This window comes from Rhinatrema bivittatum, chromosome 17, assembly GCF_901001135.1.
Source record: "Rhinatrema bivittatum chromosome 17, aRhiBiv1.1, whole genome shotgun sequence".
Taxonomy (NCBI): domain Eukaryota; kingdom Metazoa; phylum Chordata; class Amphibia; order Gymnophiona; family Rhinatrematidae; genus Rhinatrema; species Rhinatrema bivittatum.
Genome location: NC_042631.1, coordinates 33,020,675 through 33,043,507, shown reverse-complemented (window position 1 = coordinate 33,043,507; position 22,833 = coordinate 33,020,675). Strand labels below are relative to the sequence as shown.

At 42.9% G+C, this 22,833-nt stretch overlaps 1 protein-coding gene across 4 annotated transcripts in view; it reads right to left on the bottom strand.

The window, feature by feature from the left end:
• The window catches only part of DAGLA (diacylglycerol lipase alpha), a 210,630-nt gene that overhangs the window by 113,481 nt on the left and 74,316 nt on the right, over nucleotides 1-22,833 (bottom strand). For 3 of the 4 annotated variants that reach the window (XM_029582182.1, XM_029582184.1, XM_029582185.1), the window contains exon 1: nucleotides 8,123-8,347. The exons of the other annotated variant lie outside the window; for it this stretch is intronic. The gene's annotated coding sequence lies outside the window, so the exon portion shown is untranslated. Of the gene's footprint in view, nucleotides 1-8,122; nucleotides 8,348-22,833 lie in introns of those variants that run through there. 4 annotated transcript variants of the gene reach the window in all.

Genomic DNA, 22,833 nt, shown 5'->3' with positions numbered 1-22,833 from the left:
ATCATTTAGCATCCATCTGCAACTTTTACTTGGAATCCCATGAATTCTTCCTCATCCCTATCGTGTCCACAGAAGCTTGTTCCTCAAACACCAGAGCTAGGAACCCCTGGACTACACTGTCGTGTTCAGAACTTTTTCTGGTAATATTCTGTACCTCCAGCTCTCCTATAATCTCACCTCAGTAAACTGTTCCCCAGGCCTAGGAGTGAAGCCAAAAGACACTTTATTGGTAAAGACTGTGCTCATATTAGGCCCACAAACCAAATCATTTCAAATTAGCATCAATTAAAATTGGTCTGTATTCTAATCTACCATGCAAAAGTGTGAGAGTAAAGTGTCCAAACAAATGATTTTAATAAGCAAAATATCTTATTTGCAACTTGTCACAAATATATTCACTTCAACCAATTGCGACAAAGGCATTCAAAGTAATTCAAACATGAAAGTTTACAAGCAAGGTTCAAAGCAAGAACGTCCCTCAACATGGCCAATGTTTCGCCTCTCGGCTTCTTCAGGAGGGACAGAGCTAGGACAACCTCCAGAGTTTGCATGTGTGACAATTTACGAGGAGCAACGCTTCACAATGACTATGTCTGCCTTCTGCTATATTCTAATGCACCAAAATATCTGCAAGCACAGATCATTCACCAGAAAATTATAGCATGTCTGAATAATGCGGGTCCCAAGATAAAGTGGTTTAAGTCAAGATAACAATGGTAGGTGACATCTATTGATTGAAAATTTTCAATCAATAGATGAATAAAAGCAGTAACCAACTGTATAGTGCCAAAATGCACCAGTCCTGGAAACCCAAAAAAAGTTATCAATAGCTTCACAAGATTAAAAATATTAGAAATCTAGAATATAATGGCAGATGAAGACCATCAAGTGTGCCCAGTTTACTGTTTCAATACCACAGACCCCAGTTGATCTCCAGTCTTTCCACTTCACAAATAAGCATCCTCATGCTTATCCCAAACTTTCTTGAATTTTGTTTCTGGTTTTTGATTCTACCATCTACAATGAAGATCTGTTTCATACATTCATCACCCTTTCTGTAAATTTTGGGTTTTTTTTTTGTTTTGTTTTTTTAAATATTGTTCCTCCTTCTTTGACCCTTGTACTATGACCTTTTGTTCAAGATCTTGTTTTCTACTAAAAAAAAAATGTACTACTTGTGCATTGAGGGAAAAAAAGACTATTGATGTAACCTTCTAAAAAAAAAAATATATATATTACACATGTGACATTCAGCCCAACTGAATTTCATCCTTCCTTACAATCACAGCTCTGGTCAACAGGATTTCTCAGACCTTATATACTACATGACAGACTGAAGTGAGGAAGGAGGGAGGAACATCACACTAGGATGATAATGATTGCCACATAACGGTTGGGAAATTACCTCCCATCTTTCAATGTCCTTTTCTCCACACCTAACAAAAGGGCCGATTCAGTAAAGTCCGCGGGAGAGCGGGCGTCCCTAGCACCTCCTTTTGGCCCGGAGCAGCGGCTGTCAGCGGGTTTGACAGTCGACGCTCAATTTTGCCGGCGTCGGTTCTTGAGCCTGCTGACAGCCACGGGCTCGGAAACCAGACGCCGGCAAAATTGAGCGTCCGGTTTTCGACCCGACAGCTGCGGGCCGACTTCAAATTTATTTTTTTTAAATTCTTTTTTTCACCCTTCGGGACCTCCGACTTAATATCGCCCTGACATTAAGTCAGAGAGTGCACAGAAAAGCAGTTTTTACTGCTTTTCTGTGCACTTTCCCAGTGCCCGAAGAAATTAGCGCCTACCTTTGGGTAGGCGCTAATTTCTGAAAGCAAAATGTGCAGCTTGGCTGCATCTTTTGTTTTCTGATACGCACGGGAATACCTAATAGGGCCCTCAACATGCATTTGCATGTTGAGGGCGCTATTAGGTGCCGCGGGTTGGATGTGCATTTTCCGCCCCTTACTGAATAAGGGGTAAGGGAAAATGCACGTCCAATGGCGAGTTAACAGTGCGCTCCGTCAGAGTGCACTGTACTGTATCAGCCCGAAAGGCAGGGTTGCCAACATTGCAGGTTTGTTCTTATACTTTTTGCTTTATTGTAAGCTGTTTAGAATGTCTGATTATGTGGCTTATAAATATTTTAAATAACAAATAGGCAAAAAGAAAATGTTGTTGATAGCGATCACATAACATCAATACATTGAAAATTCCTAATTGGAGCAGAAGAGTAAAGGTAAAGGCTTTTTCACAATGAAAAGAATGGTGAAATTTAAACTTCTCGGTTAATTTCCTTTCCTTGAGTCCCGATAGACCAGACCAGTCCAGTCAAGTGGGATTACTCTTGAATGCCAGCAAGTAGAGTCAGAGAACTCCTCTTTTTTTCCCCAGTCACTCCCAGCTATATATTTTGAAGAGGCTACACATCTAGCCTACTATCCCAGGATAGGTCTTCAGTAACCTCTTCTCCTAGCTCCTTCTACTGGTTCCCTATTTTTTTCTTCACCTCTTTTTTTTTTATTTTTAAAGGGAAAAAAAAAAAAAAGAACAGTAACAAAAATGTTCATCTCCCCTAGACTTTAGGCCAGTTGTTCTGTTCTTCCTTGATAGTTCCATGTATTCCCCACCCTTTTTTCTTTTCCTTTCTATTTAAGAATCGCTTGGAGATAGAGAAAGACCAGCTAAATAGGGGAAAAAAGCCCCCGCCCCCCCCCCCCCCCCCCGAAATAATTGTTCCTTCTGTGCCTTCCTCCTCCCCCTCAATTTTTTTTTAATCTAAACTTATCTCCCATATTTCTGAGTGGGCTCTGGACTGGCTGTCAAGACACAAGGATATAAAAAAAAAATATTTCCATAACTGCAGCAGCCAATTCTAGGGCATAACTTTGCTGAATAATTTCCAAGACCCATCTGTCCCTGGTTATCCAGGGCCACTCGTCGATGAAGTATGTTAAATGGCCATCGACTGGAGGAATTAATGAGCAGACCCCAAAGACATCATTTGACCCCCCCCCCCCCCAAAGCCCTCTGAATTCCAAAGGGTCTTCTCCTGGATCCCTCTCTGGTTTCCCTGAAATGGCTGTCTAGTCTGGTTCTTGCTCCCATGGGGGTTTAATGCCTTGATTTGCCTAGACTGTCTAAATTCTCTGGACTTATTCTTGAAGGGTCTTGCAACCCTTTGTCCTCTGGCAATCTCTGTCATTTCAGGTCCCCTAAATCCTTCACTAATTTATTCAGATGTGCTCCAAACAGGAGATGGCTCTTAAAGAGTAGCCTGCTCAGCCATGACTTAGATACTGCACCTGCCAACTACTGTCTCACCCACAGAAATCTCCTTACCATTACCACCATTGCTGGTTTGCCTGAAGTCCTAATTAAGTCATATTGTGTCTACCAAAAAGGCCAAGCTTGACTTTATCCTGGCAGCTCTATTTCTGCCTTTTTATCTGGATCCACCAAAACTGCTTGGTGCGGTGCTGCTGTAACCATTTTACCAATGCCCTTGGCTATATAAACCCTTACACACACACACACAAAATGCCGCTTGTAAGAAGAGGCTAGCGATCTCAAAGGACTTCTTTAACAGGGACTCTCTTTCCTGTTGATCCCTGAAGGCTGTGCCCCCCCCCCCCCAATCGGGATTACAGTCTTTCATGTTACTGCCGCTAATGGGACAGCAACTACCTTAAACAGTAGTTCCACCTCAGTCTGCTGCAAGGTGTATAGCCTACTCACCAACTACCTAATCCTTAAGGCTATGTCTGGTGCCTCCCATTCTACCATAATCATCTCTGATGACAGAGTGCAATGGGAAAGTCTTAGAGGATTTCTTAATTCCTAGGAGAATCAGGTCTTACTGTATCCCCTTTTCCCTCTTCTGTAGGTTCAAAGCACACATTACTTTTACGATAAGGGAGCTTAGCTCTTCCTTTTTGAAGAGTCTAACCACAGCTTCCTTGCCATAAGAGCTGATTGGGGGCTGGGGGGGAAATCTGCCCTGCTCCCTAACTGGGCCTCTCTGCCTCTACATCCCCCCCCCCCCCCCACACCCGCTCTCCGGAACTACAGGGCAGGGAGCCAAGGCTCTTCTCCTAACCCACGGTTCTACCTCTCAGCACCTGATAAGCCTGATGCATTAATAAAATAAACTCCTTGGAAAACTCCATACCCGAGGGTCACATGTGCCGCCTCTGCTTGCTTGCACATCGGTGGCATCCTCCGCACTGTGAGCACTCTGCTCCTGCTGCCACCCGCACTTCCCACTGTGCCGGAGTAGGCTGTTCTCCTTCAGGCGCTAGCTCACTCTTCGCATCTGACCCGACTTCCCAGCCTCCCGAATACTCCGCCGCACATGAATTTCCATAAAGGGCTCGGGACTCTCTCACTTGGGACAAAAAGAGCCCCTTATTGAGCTCTGCCTTCTTCCTCCATAATGCAAGCATTTCCATCCTCTTTCAGCTTAAGGGAAGGGGCTGCAGGTATAGGCATTGCTTGCTTTTCCGCTCTCTCTTTGAATCTCTCACCCCTTACAGTCCAGCTCTATAGGGACTGTGGCAAATCCCTTATAGACCAGGCCCAAATGGGAACTATTTTTTTTTTACGCAGATGGAAGAACAGCCACCCGAATGGCCTTCTGCTTGGTTCTATAAGGGAAATAAAATCCTCCTCTAATCCTATAACTATTTGTTGGGGGGGGGTGGGGTTATCCCCACCTAGCCACCTCCAGCTGGAGGCAGAGAATTTCTGAAGACCTAGCCTGCTATTCCAAAATATATTCTTGGGAGGGGGAGTAGGGTAGGAGTTCTCTGCCTTCGCTGGCAAGCAGGAGTAATCCCACTTGTCTGGACTGGTCTGCAGGAATAAAAAAGAAGGAAAACCTTACCGCAGAACTCTGACACAGATCATGAACAGTTTACAGAGTTCTCACCCCCAGAGCGCAAGCACAAAAGAAACTTACTACAGAGCTCTCAACCCAGACACATACATGCAAAGGAAAATCTTATTACAGAGCTCTCACCCCAGATTCACATAGGAAAAAGGTTACTCCAGAGCTTCTGTCCCCGAAACACATAGAAGAATATTGCAACCAGGCCTCGACAATCTTCTTTGGATCTAGAAGTCAGCCCAAGAATTTAGGAGCCAAACTTATTTTTCAGTCTTCATGATTTCATATTTTAAATGATCACATTTCTAATTATTGCTACCACCAAACCAATTAATATCGCAGTACGCAAACTATTATTTTAAGTACGTACGCATGCTTACGCCTAGCAAAACACCTCAGCACGAGTACAAGCCATAAAACTAGGACATGTCGTTTATCATGCCTCAAGCTGTATGCACCAGGGGTGGCCAACCTTTCAGAAGTCACAAGCCAAGAAACCAGAATGCACAGTGCCAGAAAGCCTCATGTTTTCAACAGATAGCATGGTGTTTGGGGACGGGAGGGGGTGGGTGTCAAAAGAAAGGGCTAGCATCCCAATCCCCAGCAGTCTCCGTCTCTCTCTGAACCCTCCTCTCGCCCTCAGCAGTCTCCCTCTCCCAACTCTGACCCCAGCAGTGCATCTCAACATTCCTCCTCTCACCCCACACACCTTCAACACAGTGTCTCTTAATCCCTCTCTTCCCCCCATAATACCTTACTGTGCTCCACTTCACCAGCAGGCAGCAACTCTTCTTTTCCTTTGGAGCAAATGAGGAAGACACCTCCTCACTTATGCCTGCTTGGGCCAATAATGCCACCTCCTCATCCCTTTGGCCTGCCCCATGCCGCTAATTCCACCTCTGCCGGTGGGCACTCAGAGGGCTGCATCTCTGACAAAAAAAATGCTAGGAGCCATGGCGACCTGGTGGCTGGGATTTGTGATCTCTCACCTCTCGTTATGCATAGGAGAATGTTACTACAGAAATTTAGCTCTAATACGCGCGCTGAAGAGACTGCTTACTCCACTCCCATAACAGACACACAGAAAACAGCATTACTACACAGCTCTTACGCCCCTCTATACACACACAAGAAATGAAATATACCCTTAAGGGGAGAAGTGGTTAATAAATTTGAAATAAATAAATCCAGAAAAGGAAAGCTAAGAATAGAACTTGCAGAGAAAGCAAAAAAGGAGTGAGCAAGGAAGCAAATTAATATTAAAATTAATCTGTATCCAAGTTACATCTACCTGTTCATTGTAAGACATTAACCTGTCATTGTTTCTGTTGAGAATGTAAACCGAATTGATCAGTAACTCTGTTATTGGAAAGTCGGTATATAAAAGTGCTAAATAAATAAATAAATACTATTTTGAGGAACCTATCTAGCAACTAACTATGGTATTGCTGGAAGCATTATCTTGTAACTTTTAAACAGCACTGTTAGACTGTAAAGTTGGCTGGGGTGAAGTATGCTTTTTACGAGCCTGCCGACCTGCCCCAAGTCAGAACAGGTGACATCGCCAGAGGGGGGTCCCCACTTCTGTTTTGTGAGCTCCAATATCATGTTTAGAAGAGCGGTTTTCATGTTTTTTTTTCTTCAGTATCTACAGGTTGATTGTCTTTCCTTGGTATGAGCGACTCTCACCCCCCACCAGATTGTGGAATGGAATGTATTTCTTTCTGAAAATATACTTCTATGGTATTGTTTTTATGCCTAACTTTTCTTCTATATTCTAAGTTTTGAACATGTTGATAAACAAAAAGCAAAAAGAAAACAAAATCCCAGCATCTCTAGAAGCTTTGTTATAAGTAAGCCACAAAAGCCCTGATCATGTGCAAGAGAGTGCTCTAAAGGGTGAATTACAAAAGGATCTAGTCACATAACTAGAGAGTTAGGCAGCTAGATCAACTGGCTGAAAATGTTCTCCAGTGGGGTGCCTAAATGATAACCAGCTAGTTTTGCTACGTGACTGGATTTAAAATGCTTTAGAAGTAGACATCCCCAAGGAAGTAATCTAGCCAGCTAATTACAATCTTTAGGACTAGCCTGCTAAGTTTAGCTGATTGGAGGAAGTGAACATCAAGATTGACTAGCCAGCTGCATTATAACCAGCTAAGTTTAAGTGAATTTTCAACTTCAACTTCTCTGGCTAGGTTGGGGCACAAATATTGCTTAAAATCTACCCAGCTAGTGTAGCCGGCCATCTTGACGCTCAGCAGGTGACTGAAAAGTCATCCCTAAATCATCCCTAAATCATCCCTTTCTATAGAATAGGCTTTACTTCTGGGAGAAATAGCCATACATATACTGTTAATGTTATTTCCAAAATGGTAAATAGTGTGCATCAAATCACTTAACTATTAAGCCAGTGTGACAAAAATAAGCACGTGTTGTATTTGCTGAGTTTTCCAGAGAGACAAAAAGACCCCAAAAGTAGCTGCCGGAGCTAAATATTTAGTAACTTGGACAGATAAGCAATCTGTTACAGAAGCTAACAGTGGGTAACAAGATGGTACTGTACTATTTAACAGCTCTCTGGAATCCAGTATCAGAACACAGCTCAGTTATATTTGGCATGTCTGGTAAGGAGAGAGAGAAGGTGACCTAACTCCAGGTCTCCAGCAGATTTGTCTAGTCCCCTTCCTGAGCTTTAGTTTCAGCTTTCCCCCCTGCCCTTCTTTCCAGTCAAGTCCTGCCTGGCAAAAGACTTATATTGCACTGTTCCAGCCACGAAGGCACAACACATCATAGGTAAAGCAGGAGATACAGTGATCATGCCCCAGGCAATGGATGGCACCAGCTGACACAGCATCCGGAGTAGTAGCAGCTTGTATCACTCGTTTGAAAGGCCCAGGTCCCCCTGCTATACCCTGCACTGAACTAGCACATCTCGGAATCCCAGCAGAGAAGTTAATCTACAGGTAAATAAATGCTGGCAGCAGGACTTAATGTCCCTATAGTGCATGAGGTCCGAATCCAGAGTACTAGGAGCCGGAAGCAGTGAGCACCGAATGTCACATCCAAATCAGAAACATTCAGACCAAAGATGCGGGTTGGAGGGAGCAGGGGACTGGGACCCAAGTCTCAGGTTGGCCAGGGACAGCAGGCACAAGGTGGAATGAAGACTCCATGTGAGAGAGAGAGAGAGAGAGAGAAGAAAAAATAAATAAATATATAGATATATGCGCTATGAATTCTTACATGAGAGCTGCTCCAGTAGAGATTCATTCTCCAGTTTCAGGAAGAGTGCGTGGTCCCCCAGAAACGCTCAACTTCCCATTTCTCAGTCCTTAAAAACAGCAGCGGGGGAGCGGCAGCGCCCGACCCGGCGGCCCCCGCCCCGCATCTCGCGCCCGCCGGCTCGATGGATTCCGCGGGGAGCGGCTCGCGCTCGGCGCGCACCAGGGTCGTGACTTCCCCGGGCGCCCCCCCGCCTCCCCTGCTCCCGGAGGAAGTGACATCATCCCCGAGCTAACACAAAAGTGTAGTGCACGGGAGGGAAAGGAGGAAAGAGTCAACGAGGGAGAGGGAGAGCGCGCGCGCAAGGCGGGAAAGCGCCGGCTGCGAGGTGAACGGAGCCGGCGGGGAAGGCGCGCCCGCGAGCCCGGCAGGCGCTGCCGTCCGGAGAGGGGAAAGCGCCCTCCGCGCCCGTTTGCAATAAGGGGGGAGCGGGGAGGGCATCCAGTGACATAAGAGAAGCCTTTTGCCCCATGCGCCAGGGACTAATTCCTTAAGCCATAGTCTTGAGATGGAAGGGGCAGTGCGTTATATACACACAGCCGTACAGGAGGGGAAGGGCATGACATTTACAACACAGACAAACTGCATGCACGTCTATCATAAACCAAAGTCGCTTATATACTCCTCATACACACACATCACCAATATATCTCTCCCATCTAGATTCGGAAAAATAAAGCCTATGAATATTTCCTATTTTTCTTGCTGCTCTTCACCCACTCCCTCCACAAAGCCCCTCATTCAGAGCTGTGCTGGCGAGCAGCAGAGCATTAGCCATCTCCCATAGCAGCCCAGCACCCTCCCCTCCAGCGCACCAGCCAGAGAAAGAGGCTCCTGTCCGAGAGGAGCGGAAATCCGCAGCAATTACAGCTGCACCGACAGAGAAAGCAGGGCCGGGAAGATATTTTTTTTAATGCTCATGAATTGCTCTTTCTGCCTTTGCTAGGAGGGCTCCGGGAGAGATACAGGCTTTGGATTGTCTGGCTCCAACTGGAGAGAGGGGATTTCATCTTAAAGAAAAAAAAAAAAAGGCTGGGAAGATTCAAGGACGTTTCCTGGTTCCAAATAAAAGATTTGGGCGGCTGTCATGTTCCTTTTCAGTTTCTTCTTGCTGGCCCCACTAGGGATACTCTGAACTGCCAGGCTTAGATTTTAAGACAGAGCAAAGTACTCATCCTTTTCACGCCTTAGGAACACAAACCTGAAAATCAATTAGCTCTGGTGAGACCAGTCTCTCGGGTATAATGAGAACTAAGGTCATGCCACTGTGTCTTACTGTGCCTCGTTTCTACTACACCAGCCCATTTAAGTATTAAATTGGGGGCCCGGGATGCAGACTAGAGAAAAGTCTGCAGGGCACCCAGGAGAGGTGGCTGTCAGTGGGTTAGGAAAATGGACACTCAATATTAAGAGCGTCCATTTTCCTAACCTGTGCACAGCCATCTGTTTTCCTAACCTGACCATCAGCCACACTTTTACTTTTTTTTTTTCTATTCTGTACAAGAGACACACTTGGAATACATATGGTATTAGTCCAATTGTAAGACATATCTTAGGTGTGGGCTACACCTTCAGAAAGCCATAAATAAACTGAATTACAATTATAATAGAGTAAAACCTTTCATACGAAAACAGCATTAACTGCTAGCACTCAAACAGTAACACTACCTATGAAATGGCAATACTATAAATATTCAACCAGGCCCTAAAACACCAATACACCTCCTATGAGGAAAACAGAACAAGCCAAGCTGCTATTAGACCCTTACACAGAAACTACACATTAGCAGAATACTTCAGCTCACTCACACATGCAGAACCACAGACAGACCCCTCAGCAAATACAGCATAAAGACACAATAAATGTATAAATGGAAACATTCAGACAAAAACTGAATTGGGAACTGCAACAAGCCAAATTAGTATGCAGTGCAACAATGGAAAGACAAACATTCCTCATAAAACATCAAATAATAAAAATCAAGAAATATAAACAAAAAATCAATCATAATAGTAAAATCATACTAAGATTTCAAAACAGTTGATAAACAGAACATCCAATAATGAAAAACTCATAAACAGGTTTACAAAGTCCCCAGGCACCAATAAAATATTTGAAATCAGCAGACACATTAACACCACCCAATAAGATTGTAGTAGATAGTTGAGGCGAGAGGGGTGTATGCACAAACTTTCTCCTCCCTCACATACATGCACACACATGCTCTTACTCAAGCGTGACCTCTCTCGCTTTCATCTGCGAAGAGGATGGGCCCAACTGGTGGCTCTGTGGCTTCTTCCTCTCTTCTTTGGCCACCGGTAGCCCCAGGGCCTCCTCTTGGCCGCCAGTGGGATAGGCTCCACCAGCAGCACCGGGGACTCTTCCTACTCTTCAGCTACCACATATACCAGGCCATCGTCCCCTCGGAGCTGCCACCCTATGCAAGCTAGCCCTGGCTGGGGATGCCGCCTCTGCAACATCCATGATCCTTGGGGAAAGGAAGTCATAGTCATTGCTAAGCCCGATACCTGGTAGCCAGATATAGAGCCCATAATACACGGTTCTGGAAGGCTCATTGGTCATTGCAGTAGCAGTCCTGAGGCAAACTAGGAAAAAAAAATGGAATAAGGGGGTCTGTTAAACAAGGGGGGAAATCCCCAAGTAGTTGTGAATGAAACTTCTTGGCACTGGTTCAGACTGAGCGGGAATTAAAAAGGAGAAAGGAAGAACTAATCGGGCCAAAAACATAAAGGGAACTGGCGATAGAATTACAATTACACACTGCAATTTCATACTCTGCCCACAATCCTTAATGTGTGCACGACCCCTGGGAAAGCAGAGCGCTGCAGTGAGACAGCAGTGTGTGATAACAGCAATGCGCTGTCCCTGACATTTAGGAAGCAGCACATGACAACTGGCAAGGCATAACCTGGCACTATTATGAAGAAGCTAACTGCATGATTGATAGCTGCTGCAGGAGAAACTGCTAACAAGAACACAGCTGGAATAACTGGCATGAGAAGGCACTGTTAAAAGGAAGTGAATTATGCCTGAATAGCAGGTGGCACGGCTAAGCCATCTCTCTGGCAAAGGGCTTCACCCTAACACTGCATAGGGAGGAGAAATTCAGCATGCACAGATCAGAGAAAAAAAAAACACAAAACACACAACAGCCATACACATCAAATATTTAGAGAAAAAAAAGTTACAAGCAGTTGCCACCTCAGCCACCATTATAACTTTCCTGGAAAAAGAAGGTCTTTCACGGGTATTCAGGTGGCTATAATAAGATCCACTTAAGAGAACATCTTTAGCATGAAATAATAAAGTGCACCTTTAGCTTGCACAGTTTACAATCTGTGTTTGTCCAGGACTAAAATCACTCATGGTAATGTGCTGAAATCACAGGCTCTGCATGGGGCGTGAAAGCAGTGATCACTGGGCATAATGAAGGCAGCTTCCAGTGAAAGCAATTAGATATACAGACTCCCACATTAATATTTGAAAGGCATGCACGGTCACAGCCATACATATTTCACATCACTGAATGCGAGCACGTCTCCATTCTGCATGTCTGTCTATGCATATGCCTGATCTGCAGTTGTGATTCTCTTTACAGGAGGTCTGTTTGCCTGAATGCCTTTGCATGTATAAGGCATGTGTGTTCCTAGTGGGTAGTAATGCTTTTGGTTCATTGTCTGCACCTGCATGAATTTAACAGAGGTGCTTTGCCATATGACTTTCCACCGGTGTAGATGTTCTTGCCTTGTTACACATACAAGCATAAATGTGTGTTGATGCATGTGTGCAAGCCCAGAGTATTTGCAGATGCTTTTCAGATAGGAGCTACTGTTTTTGTCTTACCCATATGGTTTCCTTACAGAAGAAATTTCATTTACATGCGTAAAGTCAATTTATGTGCATAAATCCTTTTGAAAATTACCTCAAGTTGCAGAATATAAAAATGCTTAAATATTTTTTATTATTTCAGCACAATGAGTTCTTTCCTGAGAGAGCTTACAATCTAAGTGGGCACCTGAGGCAAAGTAAAATAATAATGGCCGAAGCAGGATTTAAACCCAGGTCTTCTGTACCTAATCCACTACACTAACTCTTCACCACCAGCATTCTCTTGCATACGTATATCTGTGCCATTTTATAGTCTGCTACATGCACAGATAAGGACAGCAGCTTGATAAAACCTGCATCAGAAAAAGACTGTATCAAGATAGACAGTTCATACAAGGAAACTATCGTAAAAACTATACGGTTACTGACGGTAACACCCCTGGTTTCCAGGGTGACAGGGCAGGGCTACCTTCTACCCCTGCGGCCTTGTAAAACAATAACCTTTCCTCACCCTGCTTAACAGGGGAATGCCCATCTCTCCACAGTCCTCCAAGAAAGTGATTTATCCTAACCCTGCAGGGAGCAGCTCCACCCTCTTGATCCAGTGACCTACCTTCATCCTGTCTGCAGAAAGAAGAGGCAGTTCTCTTCTCACAGCTATCTTCCAAGTTTGCATACCTGTTTCCAGCATGCTGGCACCACCCCTCTCTCTACATGCTGCTGCTCTGTTTCTTCCCCCCCCCCCCTCCCGTTCCCCGGTTCCCCTGCTACTAAACAAGCAGGACTGTTCAGCTCATGCTGCCCTGAGCCCACCTCTAGCCTAGCCATGTTCCAGTCTACCAGTTTAAACCTGCTTCTAGCTGGCCTCCTCTCCCACCATGTCTAAGGCTCCAGGATGGCAGCCCAGTTGTGGCCCCTGCCTTTACTGGCTGGGTCTTCTGAACCACTGACCTCCCCTCACAGCTACTGTGAGTCAGGAGTACTCCTTCCCCATGCCCCCCCCCCCACCCCCCCTCCAAGTACCTCCTGAGAGATTAAGGTTCGCTTCTTATTTTTCCCAAAAGGTTCTCAGAAGAAGAGGGGAGGACAAATTGAGGACGTGAGGAAGAGGAGTAAGGGCAAGACATGGACCGCATTTACAGAAAGGGGCCATCTTGGCCAGGAGAAAGGAATGATTTAAATGTCACTCTCCTGTCAGCTAAGATAATTTGATTTGCAATATAATCCAGTCTGTCTCACAACTTCTTTATCAAAGCTTTTGTACAAGAAACAGCATAAACAGGATGTATAGAAACAATTTCTGGAAAACTCCATATACTTGAGGGAAAAAATATCACAACTGCCCCAAAGAATACAAAAACGTCACTAATGATGATTGCACTTTGTTGGGCAAAACTGGTTGATTGCCTTATTTACTGCTGTTCATCCAAGTGGTATAATTCCTAAGGCCTGGAAAGGATCAATTTTACAGAATGCTGTAGCTGGGCTAATTTCCAGTTAGTCGATAAGAAAACACCTCGCTCTCCAGTGATCCAGGAGTTACACTGGCTCCCGGGTCAGTGGAGAGTCACCTACAAGGTTGCAATGCTGGAGCACAAATTATCAGCATTGTGCTCATGTGAATGCCCATTTGCATATTTAACATCCTACATGGACTTTTGTGTTCATTGCAAAGAGGCTTACTAAACGTTCCCACTGTAGCAGAGACAAGACAGCCCCAGAAATTCTCTTCCCTATGGGTTACATTTGGAAAGTTGTATAAAATGTTCAACGTGATGTTAAAAACAGATTTGTTTCGCTTGACCTATTTGCTGTAATATCTTTGATCTCGGGTTGTTGAGATTCCTCAGTGATTTGATTCTCAGCTGTTATTTTATTGTACTTGATTTTGTTTGGCTTGTTTTGTTTTTACTTCTGTGTTTTTATTATGTATGTTTCTCTGGGCTCTGCCTCAGTCAGGCCTTTGATGTCAGCAGTTTATAAATACCAGTAAATAAATACATCCTGACCTACTTCACTGTTATTTCAGATGCTCAGATAGATTCTTATTTAACATCTATCGATTTTCTGTCCATTTCTGAAGAAGAGAAACAATACTTTGATCAGGAAATCACAATTTTTGAAATTCAACAAGTGATTAAAGATCTTAAAGTAAACAAAGCCCCGGGCTTGGATGTTTTGTAAAAAATTTTCATCTGCATTAGTTTCTTCTTTAAGGGCAATGTTTAATTCTCTACGGGAATATGGCGGGTATAACTATATTAGCTAAACCTGGTCAAGACCTAGCTTTATGTGGATCATACTGGCCTATTTCCCTACTTAATGAAGATATTAAATTTGGCTAATCATCTTAATAGGGCAATGGCTAAGTTAATGCACCCTGACCAGGCTGCTTGCATTCTGGGAAGGATGGTGGCAGACTATGCATGCAAAATTATTGATCTTATTTGGTGGGTGAGGAAAGAACAAGTCCCTGCTGTCCTACTCTGAAAAAGCCTTTGTTATGGTGCATTGACCTTTTCTATTTGTACTTTAGAACATATGAATTTTGGCTTTTTTCTTAATTGGTTGCAAAAACTTTACAGTGATCTAAAAGCCAGCATTAAGGTTAATGGTTCTTACTCAGATCCTTTTCCCATTCCGAGGGGGTCTAGGGAAGGCTGTCCTTTATCTCCTTCGTTATTCACTTTATTTCTAAAACCTTTGGCGATTCGAGTCTGCAAATCTGCCAATATCTTTGGGGTCTCAGTGGGTGGTGATAGCTACAAGCTGTCTCTCTTTGCGGACAGTATCCTATTTACATTGACAAAACCTGATCAATCTTTAGCTGGGGCTGTGACTGCTCTGAGTGAGTTTAGCAATGTATCTGGATTTAAATTAAATCTGGATAAATCAGAATTGCTTAATCCGTTTCAGGAGATCACCTCTCCCAATTGAGAACAGCTTTTCACTTTAACTAGGCCACTAAGAAGATCAAGTATTTGGGTGTCCAAAATTAGTGATAACTTAGAAGACGTATATAAGTTACATTTCTCCCCCTTATTACACAACATATCTCATGATATCTTGGTTGGGTAGGATAGCTACTATAAAGATGAATGTCCTACCTAGGATATGTTATTTTTTCCAGTCCCTTCCTATTCATATATCCACAGCGGCATTAAAACAATGGCAGAAGCACATTTTTTCCTTCATATGGAAGTGGAGACCTCCTTGGATTGCTAGAAATGTTATGTATCATCCCAAAGCGAGGGGGGTTGGGTGTTCCCCATCTCAGCTGGTATTATGTGGCTGCACAATTGAGGGCTATTTTTGATTGGAATAGGACAGGGGAATCAAAAACTTGGGTGACGTTAGAGCAATCTATAATAGGGGGTAATACCATTATGGACGATGACCTGGCAACCTCGGGCGACTTGGAAATCTCTCTCTTGTTCACCTCCAATAACAGGTAACACACTGAGGTTGCAATGGCAGCATAAATTAGTGGGTAGGAGGCGGTACTTTTTAAATTCCGCCATTAATTATAATGTATCTTTCTCGGCGGGTTGGAATATGCTCTCTTTTAGTAATTGGGAAGCAAATGGATTGACTCGCTTGGGTCCGCTATGGGGGGGGGGGGGGGGGGGAAGAGAAAATTTGTCATTCCCAGCTGTTCAAGATCGGTATCATCTGCAGAGTAATGATATTTTCCTGTATCTACAAATCTGCCGTTTCATGGAGGCAGAGAGAGTGGAGGGAAGACTTGCTGCTGGGTAAGACTCAGTTTGAACATTGGTGTGATCATGCAGATAAAAATGCAAGGTATGAGCACAATTCTGTATACATTTTCTTAATAAAGATCCCTCGCAAAAACCTGCACACATTAGGGCCTGGGAAAGGGATTTAGGACAGAGGAGGAATGGGATTGGGTTTTCCATAATATGAAGCGGAGCTCAATTTCAGCACTACTATCTGACAATAGTTACAAAGTGTTGCTAAGATTGCACCTTACTCTGGTATGTCTTCGCAAAGCTTATCCTCGCAGAGATGACTTGTGCTGGAAGGGATGTGGAGGGCAAGGAACCTTCTTTCATTTATGGTGGGAGTCTCCAAACATTGCTCAGTTCTGGGAGAATGCTTTTGTGTTCATTCGTGAGATGGTTCCCGAACTCCCTACTCTTTCGCCTGAGAATGTGTTGTTGAATTTGCCCTTGGATACTTAAGAGAATGAATGGTTATTGATACATTAAATACTATTAGCTGCAAGATGCAAGTTAGCTGCTAGTTGGAAGTCATCTGTAATATCTTCTGCAAAGGCCGTCCTACAGAGACTTGAGAAGATCTGTGATTTAAATAGGCTAACAGCAGTGAAAAATCATTCTTTTATGGAATGCCAATGTACGTGGGACCCTTTCTAATGGGTTTCTTTGAGCTAAGTTCTTGATTAAGCAAGGGGATATGATGCTCTTTCGTATTTGGGTTTATGAGTATATCCTCATTATTCTGTGATGAGGATGTGGGCCTTTTTGCTTAATTGGGTAATTTGGTTACCTCGGTTCTTATGGACTCTAATGGTAGTTCATCAATGCTCTGTTTGTTATTTGACACACATATGATGACTCTACTCATTCTACTTTATCTTATCTTTTTTTCTTCACTTCTGCTTAAGCTTATTTATTTTGTTTCATTGCTATGATTATTTTGTTCCTGATTATTACAATGATGTAAAGTGTGGGATGGGGATGGTAGGGGTAGTCTTCTCTTCTCTTGTAATAGAGATATGAGCAGAGTTATGTTTGTTGCAGAATTTCTGATAGTCAAAAATGGATACAGTATTAGAATAACCAACATTACATGTTACTCATGAGTACTCGTGAGTACTGTACTTTATACTGTCAAACTAGAAGAGATCCAGCTCAAAAGAAGGAATGTTTGTTGAAACTCTAGGGAAACCTCATAGTGCCACTAGGGGCTACAAGCTTATATATTCAGCTCTAGAAGGCGCTAGGGCTTTTTAATCATTGAATCCCAGAGTTGGTGATTCTTTGAAGAGCTATCAAATGCATAGGAGCAAAAAGTCCACTTAGGACCTTTTGTATTTTATATTACCAGTCCTGTAGTGTTTAAATCAGATCATGCTGGTATCTTTTGCAGAGAACATCTTATGCGATCTATGTGTAGCCCCTACTGACACTATATGAGGTTTCCCCAGAGTTTCAACAAACATTCCTTCTTTTGAGCTGGATCTCTTCTAGTTTGATATTTAGTAATTCTCAGCTATTGCTTGGATTCTTTATCTTTGTACTTTATACTGTAACAATAAAATTACAATTTACAAAAAAAAATACTGACCTACTTCACTCCCGTCAGTGACATATAAACTGATGGAGTGCGTATATATGGCACAAATCTTGCTGATAGATGAGAAACATCTACATACTGAGCAAGCCAGACAGACATCGACAAGCAAGGGCTGCTGCAAACAGATTCTATATTTTATAAGTTACATTGAATTTGGATTGCAATACCAGAAAAAAACAAAACAAAACAGAATTGCCATGGTGGTTCCATCATCTGCTATTGATAATATCTGGGGACATGAGCTTCTCCACAACACAGCCCATATCAACTAACATTTAACACTTAATTTGCTTAACTCAGTACTTCATAATCGAAACTTCCAGGAATATATCTCACCAACAATACAAGTCTGACGAGGATGATTCATGGTGGCTTGATTCAAGTTTCAGTGTTAGCATCAATCTTATTTCACATCGTTATTAGTGACCTGAAGATCTAGTCTGGTAAATTTGCCTATGCAGACAATACTGCCCTAGACATCCAAGGGATAGACACGGAGTCCATAGGCCAGATCCTAATGAAGGATCTCGCTGATCTGGAAGATGACTTCTGTATGCACAGAAACTAAATCAAACCCATTAAAAATGATGGTCGTATTTCACTATCTCAACTATCAGGAGGTTTCCACCTGGTTAGAAGTTTCCTTTTGTGGGAACTTAAATATGAACAGGCATAATACTGGATAGAAATATTGCTTTCAGGAATCATTTAAAAAATGTATGTCCAAAATGAAGATAAAAGGCTGCAGTTATAGTAATACAACTTGTACAGCTGATACTGAGACCCTTCAAACGGCTGCAATTGCTCTAGTATTGAGGATATCAAGCAGAAACTAGACATCCAGATTATGTTCTAAGTGGTTACCTGGTCTAGCTGACTCATTCCTACTAATCTTTGCCAAGACAATGCAACATTAAAAGAGCTCAAGTTAATTCAACAACCTCCAGATCTTCCATTACATCACAATCTTGTCACTCTTCCTCAATAATGCCTTGGTCCCATAACAGAATTTAGAAGAATGTGAAACACTTAGAATAAAGTGTGTCTGTCTGTGTCTGTGTGGGGGGGGGGGGGGGAGGGGGGTGTTCAATCTTTATTTATATATGCACTGTGAATACAGTGAAAAATAGAACAGAATACAGCATGTCTGTAAAAATACATATATCACAGAGCAAACTTTAACATAAGAACCTAACAAAGAAACTAAACATGAAGGCTGCTTGAGCAACCTGACAGGGCTTCTCAGTTATTCCCAAACACATGCATTCCAGTACACACACTGTCAGAGGGTAGATTAAACAGTAGATTATTATAACCATTCAGTAGTATAACCTATCAAGGTTAATTTATCTTATTGCATATTAGATAGAGAAAAAAAGTCCCCATGCAACCATATCATTGTGATTAACATTCTTATAAAGAAATCCTGCATGTAGCTTCTCTAGTTGCATCAATGTCATTTTCTGAGTCTAAAATAAATAGGTGGTACAGAATGTATCCACTGTTGTAAAATACACCATTTAGCTGTTAATAAGGCAATGCAAATAAATTAGATAAAACCAACTGGCAAATCAGAGGCCCAATACATAGAACCAATGAGAACCACAGGACCTTTGAATGGAGGCTGTTTATTAACCACTCTTTCAATATATTAAAACACTGAATCCCAAAAGGGAAATAGTTTACGACAACATAAAAGAATGCATAAAGGTACCGCTTTCAATGCAACATTTCATTCAATCTGCTGAAACAGTTGTACGCATGCGACAAGCATGAACCAAATCAATTTAACAATGAAGTATTTTGCATTGAATTTTTGGGAATTTTAAAGGCTATCTCAAAATAAGATGTCATATACTCTGAGGTAACACTTCATCCTGTATTTACAGACCAGAACTTTGCCGATTGCTTGAAAATATGTCCTGTACCAATATGACAAGCTATTATGCTGTCGTGTCATCAATTGAAACATGGGTATAAAAGTATCACCAGAGAACAGCAAAGAGAGTTACACTTTAAAAGTAGGATAACGCAATGTTTTGCTTGAAGATACGCATACAAATACTTAAGTGGAAGTTGAAATTGCATCTACAACTGCTCAAAAGAAAAAAAACTGCAGTAAATCTGTGGCACAACGTGCAGTCCTTTTTGTCTCCATTCTTGAAATACTGAACCATGCATCCCTGGTGCAAACTCAGGATTTAAAAAAAAAAAAAAAAGATAGCAATTCAGTAAACAAATATGACATCCCCCACTACTTACACAAATATGGCCAAGCCAGCAATACCGGTTTGATCAAAACAGGAATCTTTACTTCTCTAGGCAACATAGTGTTTGTTATGTAGAATACCCATAGGGGAGCACGGAGAAACAGTGGTGTACCTAAAGTATTTTGCACTTGGGGTGGATACCTCCTTTGGCACAACTCCAAGGTTCACTTCTCAGTCTCCCCCCACCCAGTGATCTCTGGTTCTCACTCCCTCACACAGACTCCCTTTTCTCTCTTGCACACACCCCAGCACATAGACTCCCTCACACAAACACAACCCTTCATACAGGCTCCCTCTATCCTCTCTCACTCTCACACACACACACACACAGGATCCCTCTCTTACATGCACACATACAGCCTCACAGACTCCCTCTCTACTGCACACACCCCTCCTCCCTCATTTACGCTCCATCTTTCTTAGGTAAACACACACTCACACAGGCTCCTTCTCTCTTGCACCCTCATACACCCATGCACAAAGGCTCTCTCTCCTCTCACTCACATACAAACACACACCCTCACAAAAGCCCTAGATCACACACACCCTCAACTCAGGCACACGGGCTCCAAATCACACACACACGCTCCTGTGCCTGTCATTCTGCACGCTCACAAGCCGAGTCCACGTGAACTGTTCACTGCTCCTCAGCTGTGACCTGCTCATGGCCCACCAGCACCTCCCTAGTCTTCAGCTGTGAGTGGGATGTGCTCCAATCATGGCCCACCAGGTCTCCTGCCACTTTGGCCGAGAGTGGGATGGGCTCCACTCGTGGCCTATCAGGAGCTTCCCTCAACTTCATCCGTGAGAGGGATGGGTTTCGCTGGCAGCCCACCAGCGCCTCCCTCTTCTGCCGCGAGCAGGATGGGCTCCGCTTGTGGCTGCCAGCCTCCCTCTCAATGGGACTCCCCTCCTGTGTCACCCGAGGTGAACCGTGCTCCCACACACCCCTTAGTACACCACTGGGGAGAAATCAAAACAGAGATTAAAAATGGAAATCAGGTAAGTTTAAACCCCCATATTTAATATTCATCAGTTTAGCATATTTAATTCTAGCAATTTTACCATGCCAAATAAATCTAATAACCATAGAATGTAATTTTTTAATGTCTTTCAGTGAAAACCAACAAAGAAACATTTGTAATTTGTAAAGTAATTTAGGCATTAGGGTCATTTTGTAGTGCACATCTTCGGGGAAAAAAAAAAAAAAAAGGAGCGCAGAATTTCCTGCCAGACTTGTAACTTCTTTTGAATATTGTCTGGGAAATATTTAGTTCATATAATTGAGATTGATCATAGGGTACGTAAACTCCTAGATATTTAATATGAAAGGAAACCAACTGAAAAGGAAAATTGGTAGACCAAGACTGCTTAGTTTTTGATAAGATTAGCATTGCGCTTCAGATTTAGAGAGATTGATCTCTTAACCTGCAAATTTCACAAAAGCATTAATCAGGTCTAAAGTGATGTGTAGCAATACCATAGGATTATTTAGAAACACCAACATGTCGTTGGCAAACAAACAAATCTTAGTTTCGATTCTTTACAAAAGAAATACTTTGATACTTGGTTCCGCTTTAATTTTAAGAACTAGTGGTTCATTTGCCAAGATTTATAATAAAGATGATGCTTGGCGTGTGCCCCCATGTAAATCAAACGGTTTGGACACCAGGCCATTAATTATCAATTGAGCTTGATGGTTAGAATATTGTAAAGTTACCCGAGAAAGCCAAGCAAAGCATCTGGAAACCCATACACTTAATACCCAGAATAAACAGTCCCATTGCACCCCGTCAAAACGCTTTTTCAGAGTCGAGACTGACTATTATACCATTTTCATTCAAGGGATGTTTCAACCACAGCACTGCTAGGAGTTTTCCAACTCTGGTCACCCCATGACAACCACAATACTTCAGACTTGGAGTAATTAATTATATTTCCCAATATGCCACTATAAGTCTGCAAGATATTCATTAAAGCAAGAAATGATTTATGTAGAACTGTAATAAATAGCAGCATATCATCAGCATACAATGAGATCTTATGACTCGACCCTTGAAAGTTGAAGCCTGTCACCAAAAGGAGAACTCACTAATTGCCTGTGCCAAGAGCTCAATTGCCAGGTCAAAAAGGAGAGGAAAGAATAGGCCCCCCCCCCCCCCCCCCCGTCTAGTGCCTCTGCCTATTGAAAATGGTGCTGAGACCACCCCATTAGAAAGGGCCCGAGCTGTCGGACCTGAATATAACGTTTGGCGTGTGCCCCCATGTAAAGCTCTGGAATTTGTTGCCAGAGGATGTGGTTAGTGCAGTTAGTGTAGCTGGGTTCAAAAAAGGTTTGGATAAGTTCTTGGAGGAGAAGTCCATTAATGGCTATTAATCAAGTTTACTTAGGGAATAGCCACTGCTATTAATTGCATCAGTAGCATGGGATCTTCTTAGTGTTTGGGTAATTGCCAGGTTCTTGTGGCCTAGTTTTGGCCTGTTGGAAATAGCATCCTGGGCTTGATGGACCCTTGGTCTGACCCAGCATGGCAATTTCTTATGTTTTAATCCAAACAATGAGTGTGGGAATGAGTGTGGGAAACCCCATGTGGGAATCCCCATGTCACCAATATTGAGGAAGGATACAACCAAGAAATATGGTCAAAGGCTTTATCTTCATCCATTGATACAATGGCCACAGATGTCCTAAATTTAGGGGCTTGAGCCAGGATGTTAAATAACTTCCTCTTGTGTAGTATATATTTTCTGAAAACAGTAGTTCACCAGTTGCACAGGTGAATTATGTGAACACATTCAATGCTAAATTGACATCCGTTTCAGAGTTTTCTAGAAAGGCCAAAAGGCCTTTAACTGCATGTGTGGGACTTCCTGCGCTGCTGTAGCTCCTCTGCTCCTCTCAGTAATAAGAATTTTGACTGGAGCAGAACATTCTAAAGGTGAACTCCTGTGAAAACTGGGTTGATGCTAGGTCAGAAGACCTTTGCTAAGAAGAGGAATTGTGATGCCCAAGGAAATTATGTTATACTTTTCCTTTTTCAGATATTTGTTCAAGGCCCTCAAGGTTCAGAATGGGATGGAATCATTTCATTTTCTTGGGGATGAACAAGTACCTAGAATAAAATCCTTGCCTTCTTTCCAGTGGTGGAACATATTTGATCGCTCTGGTCTGTAAGAGGGAGAGATTTCAGACCTGAACAGGTTCTGAT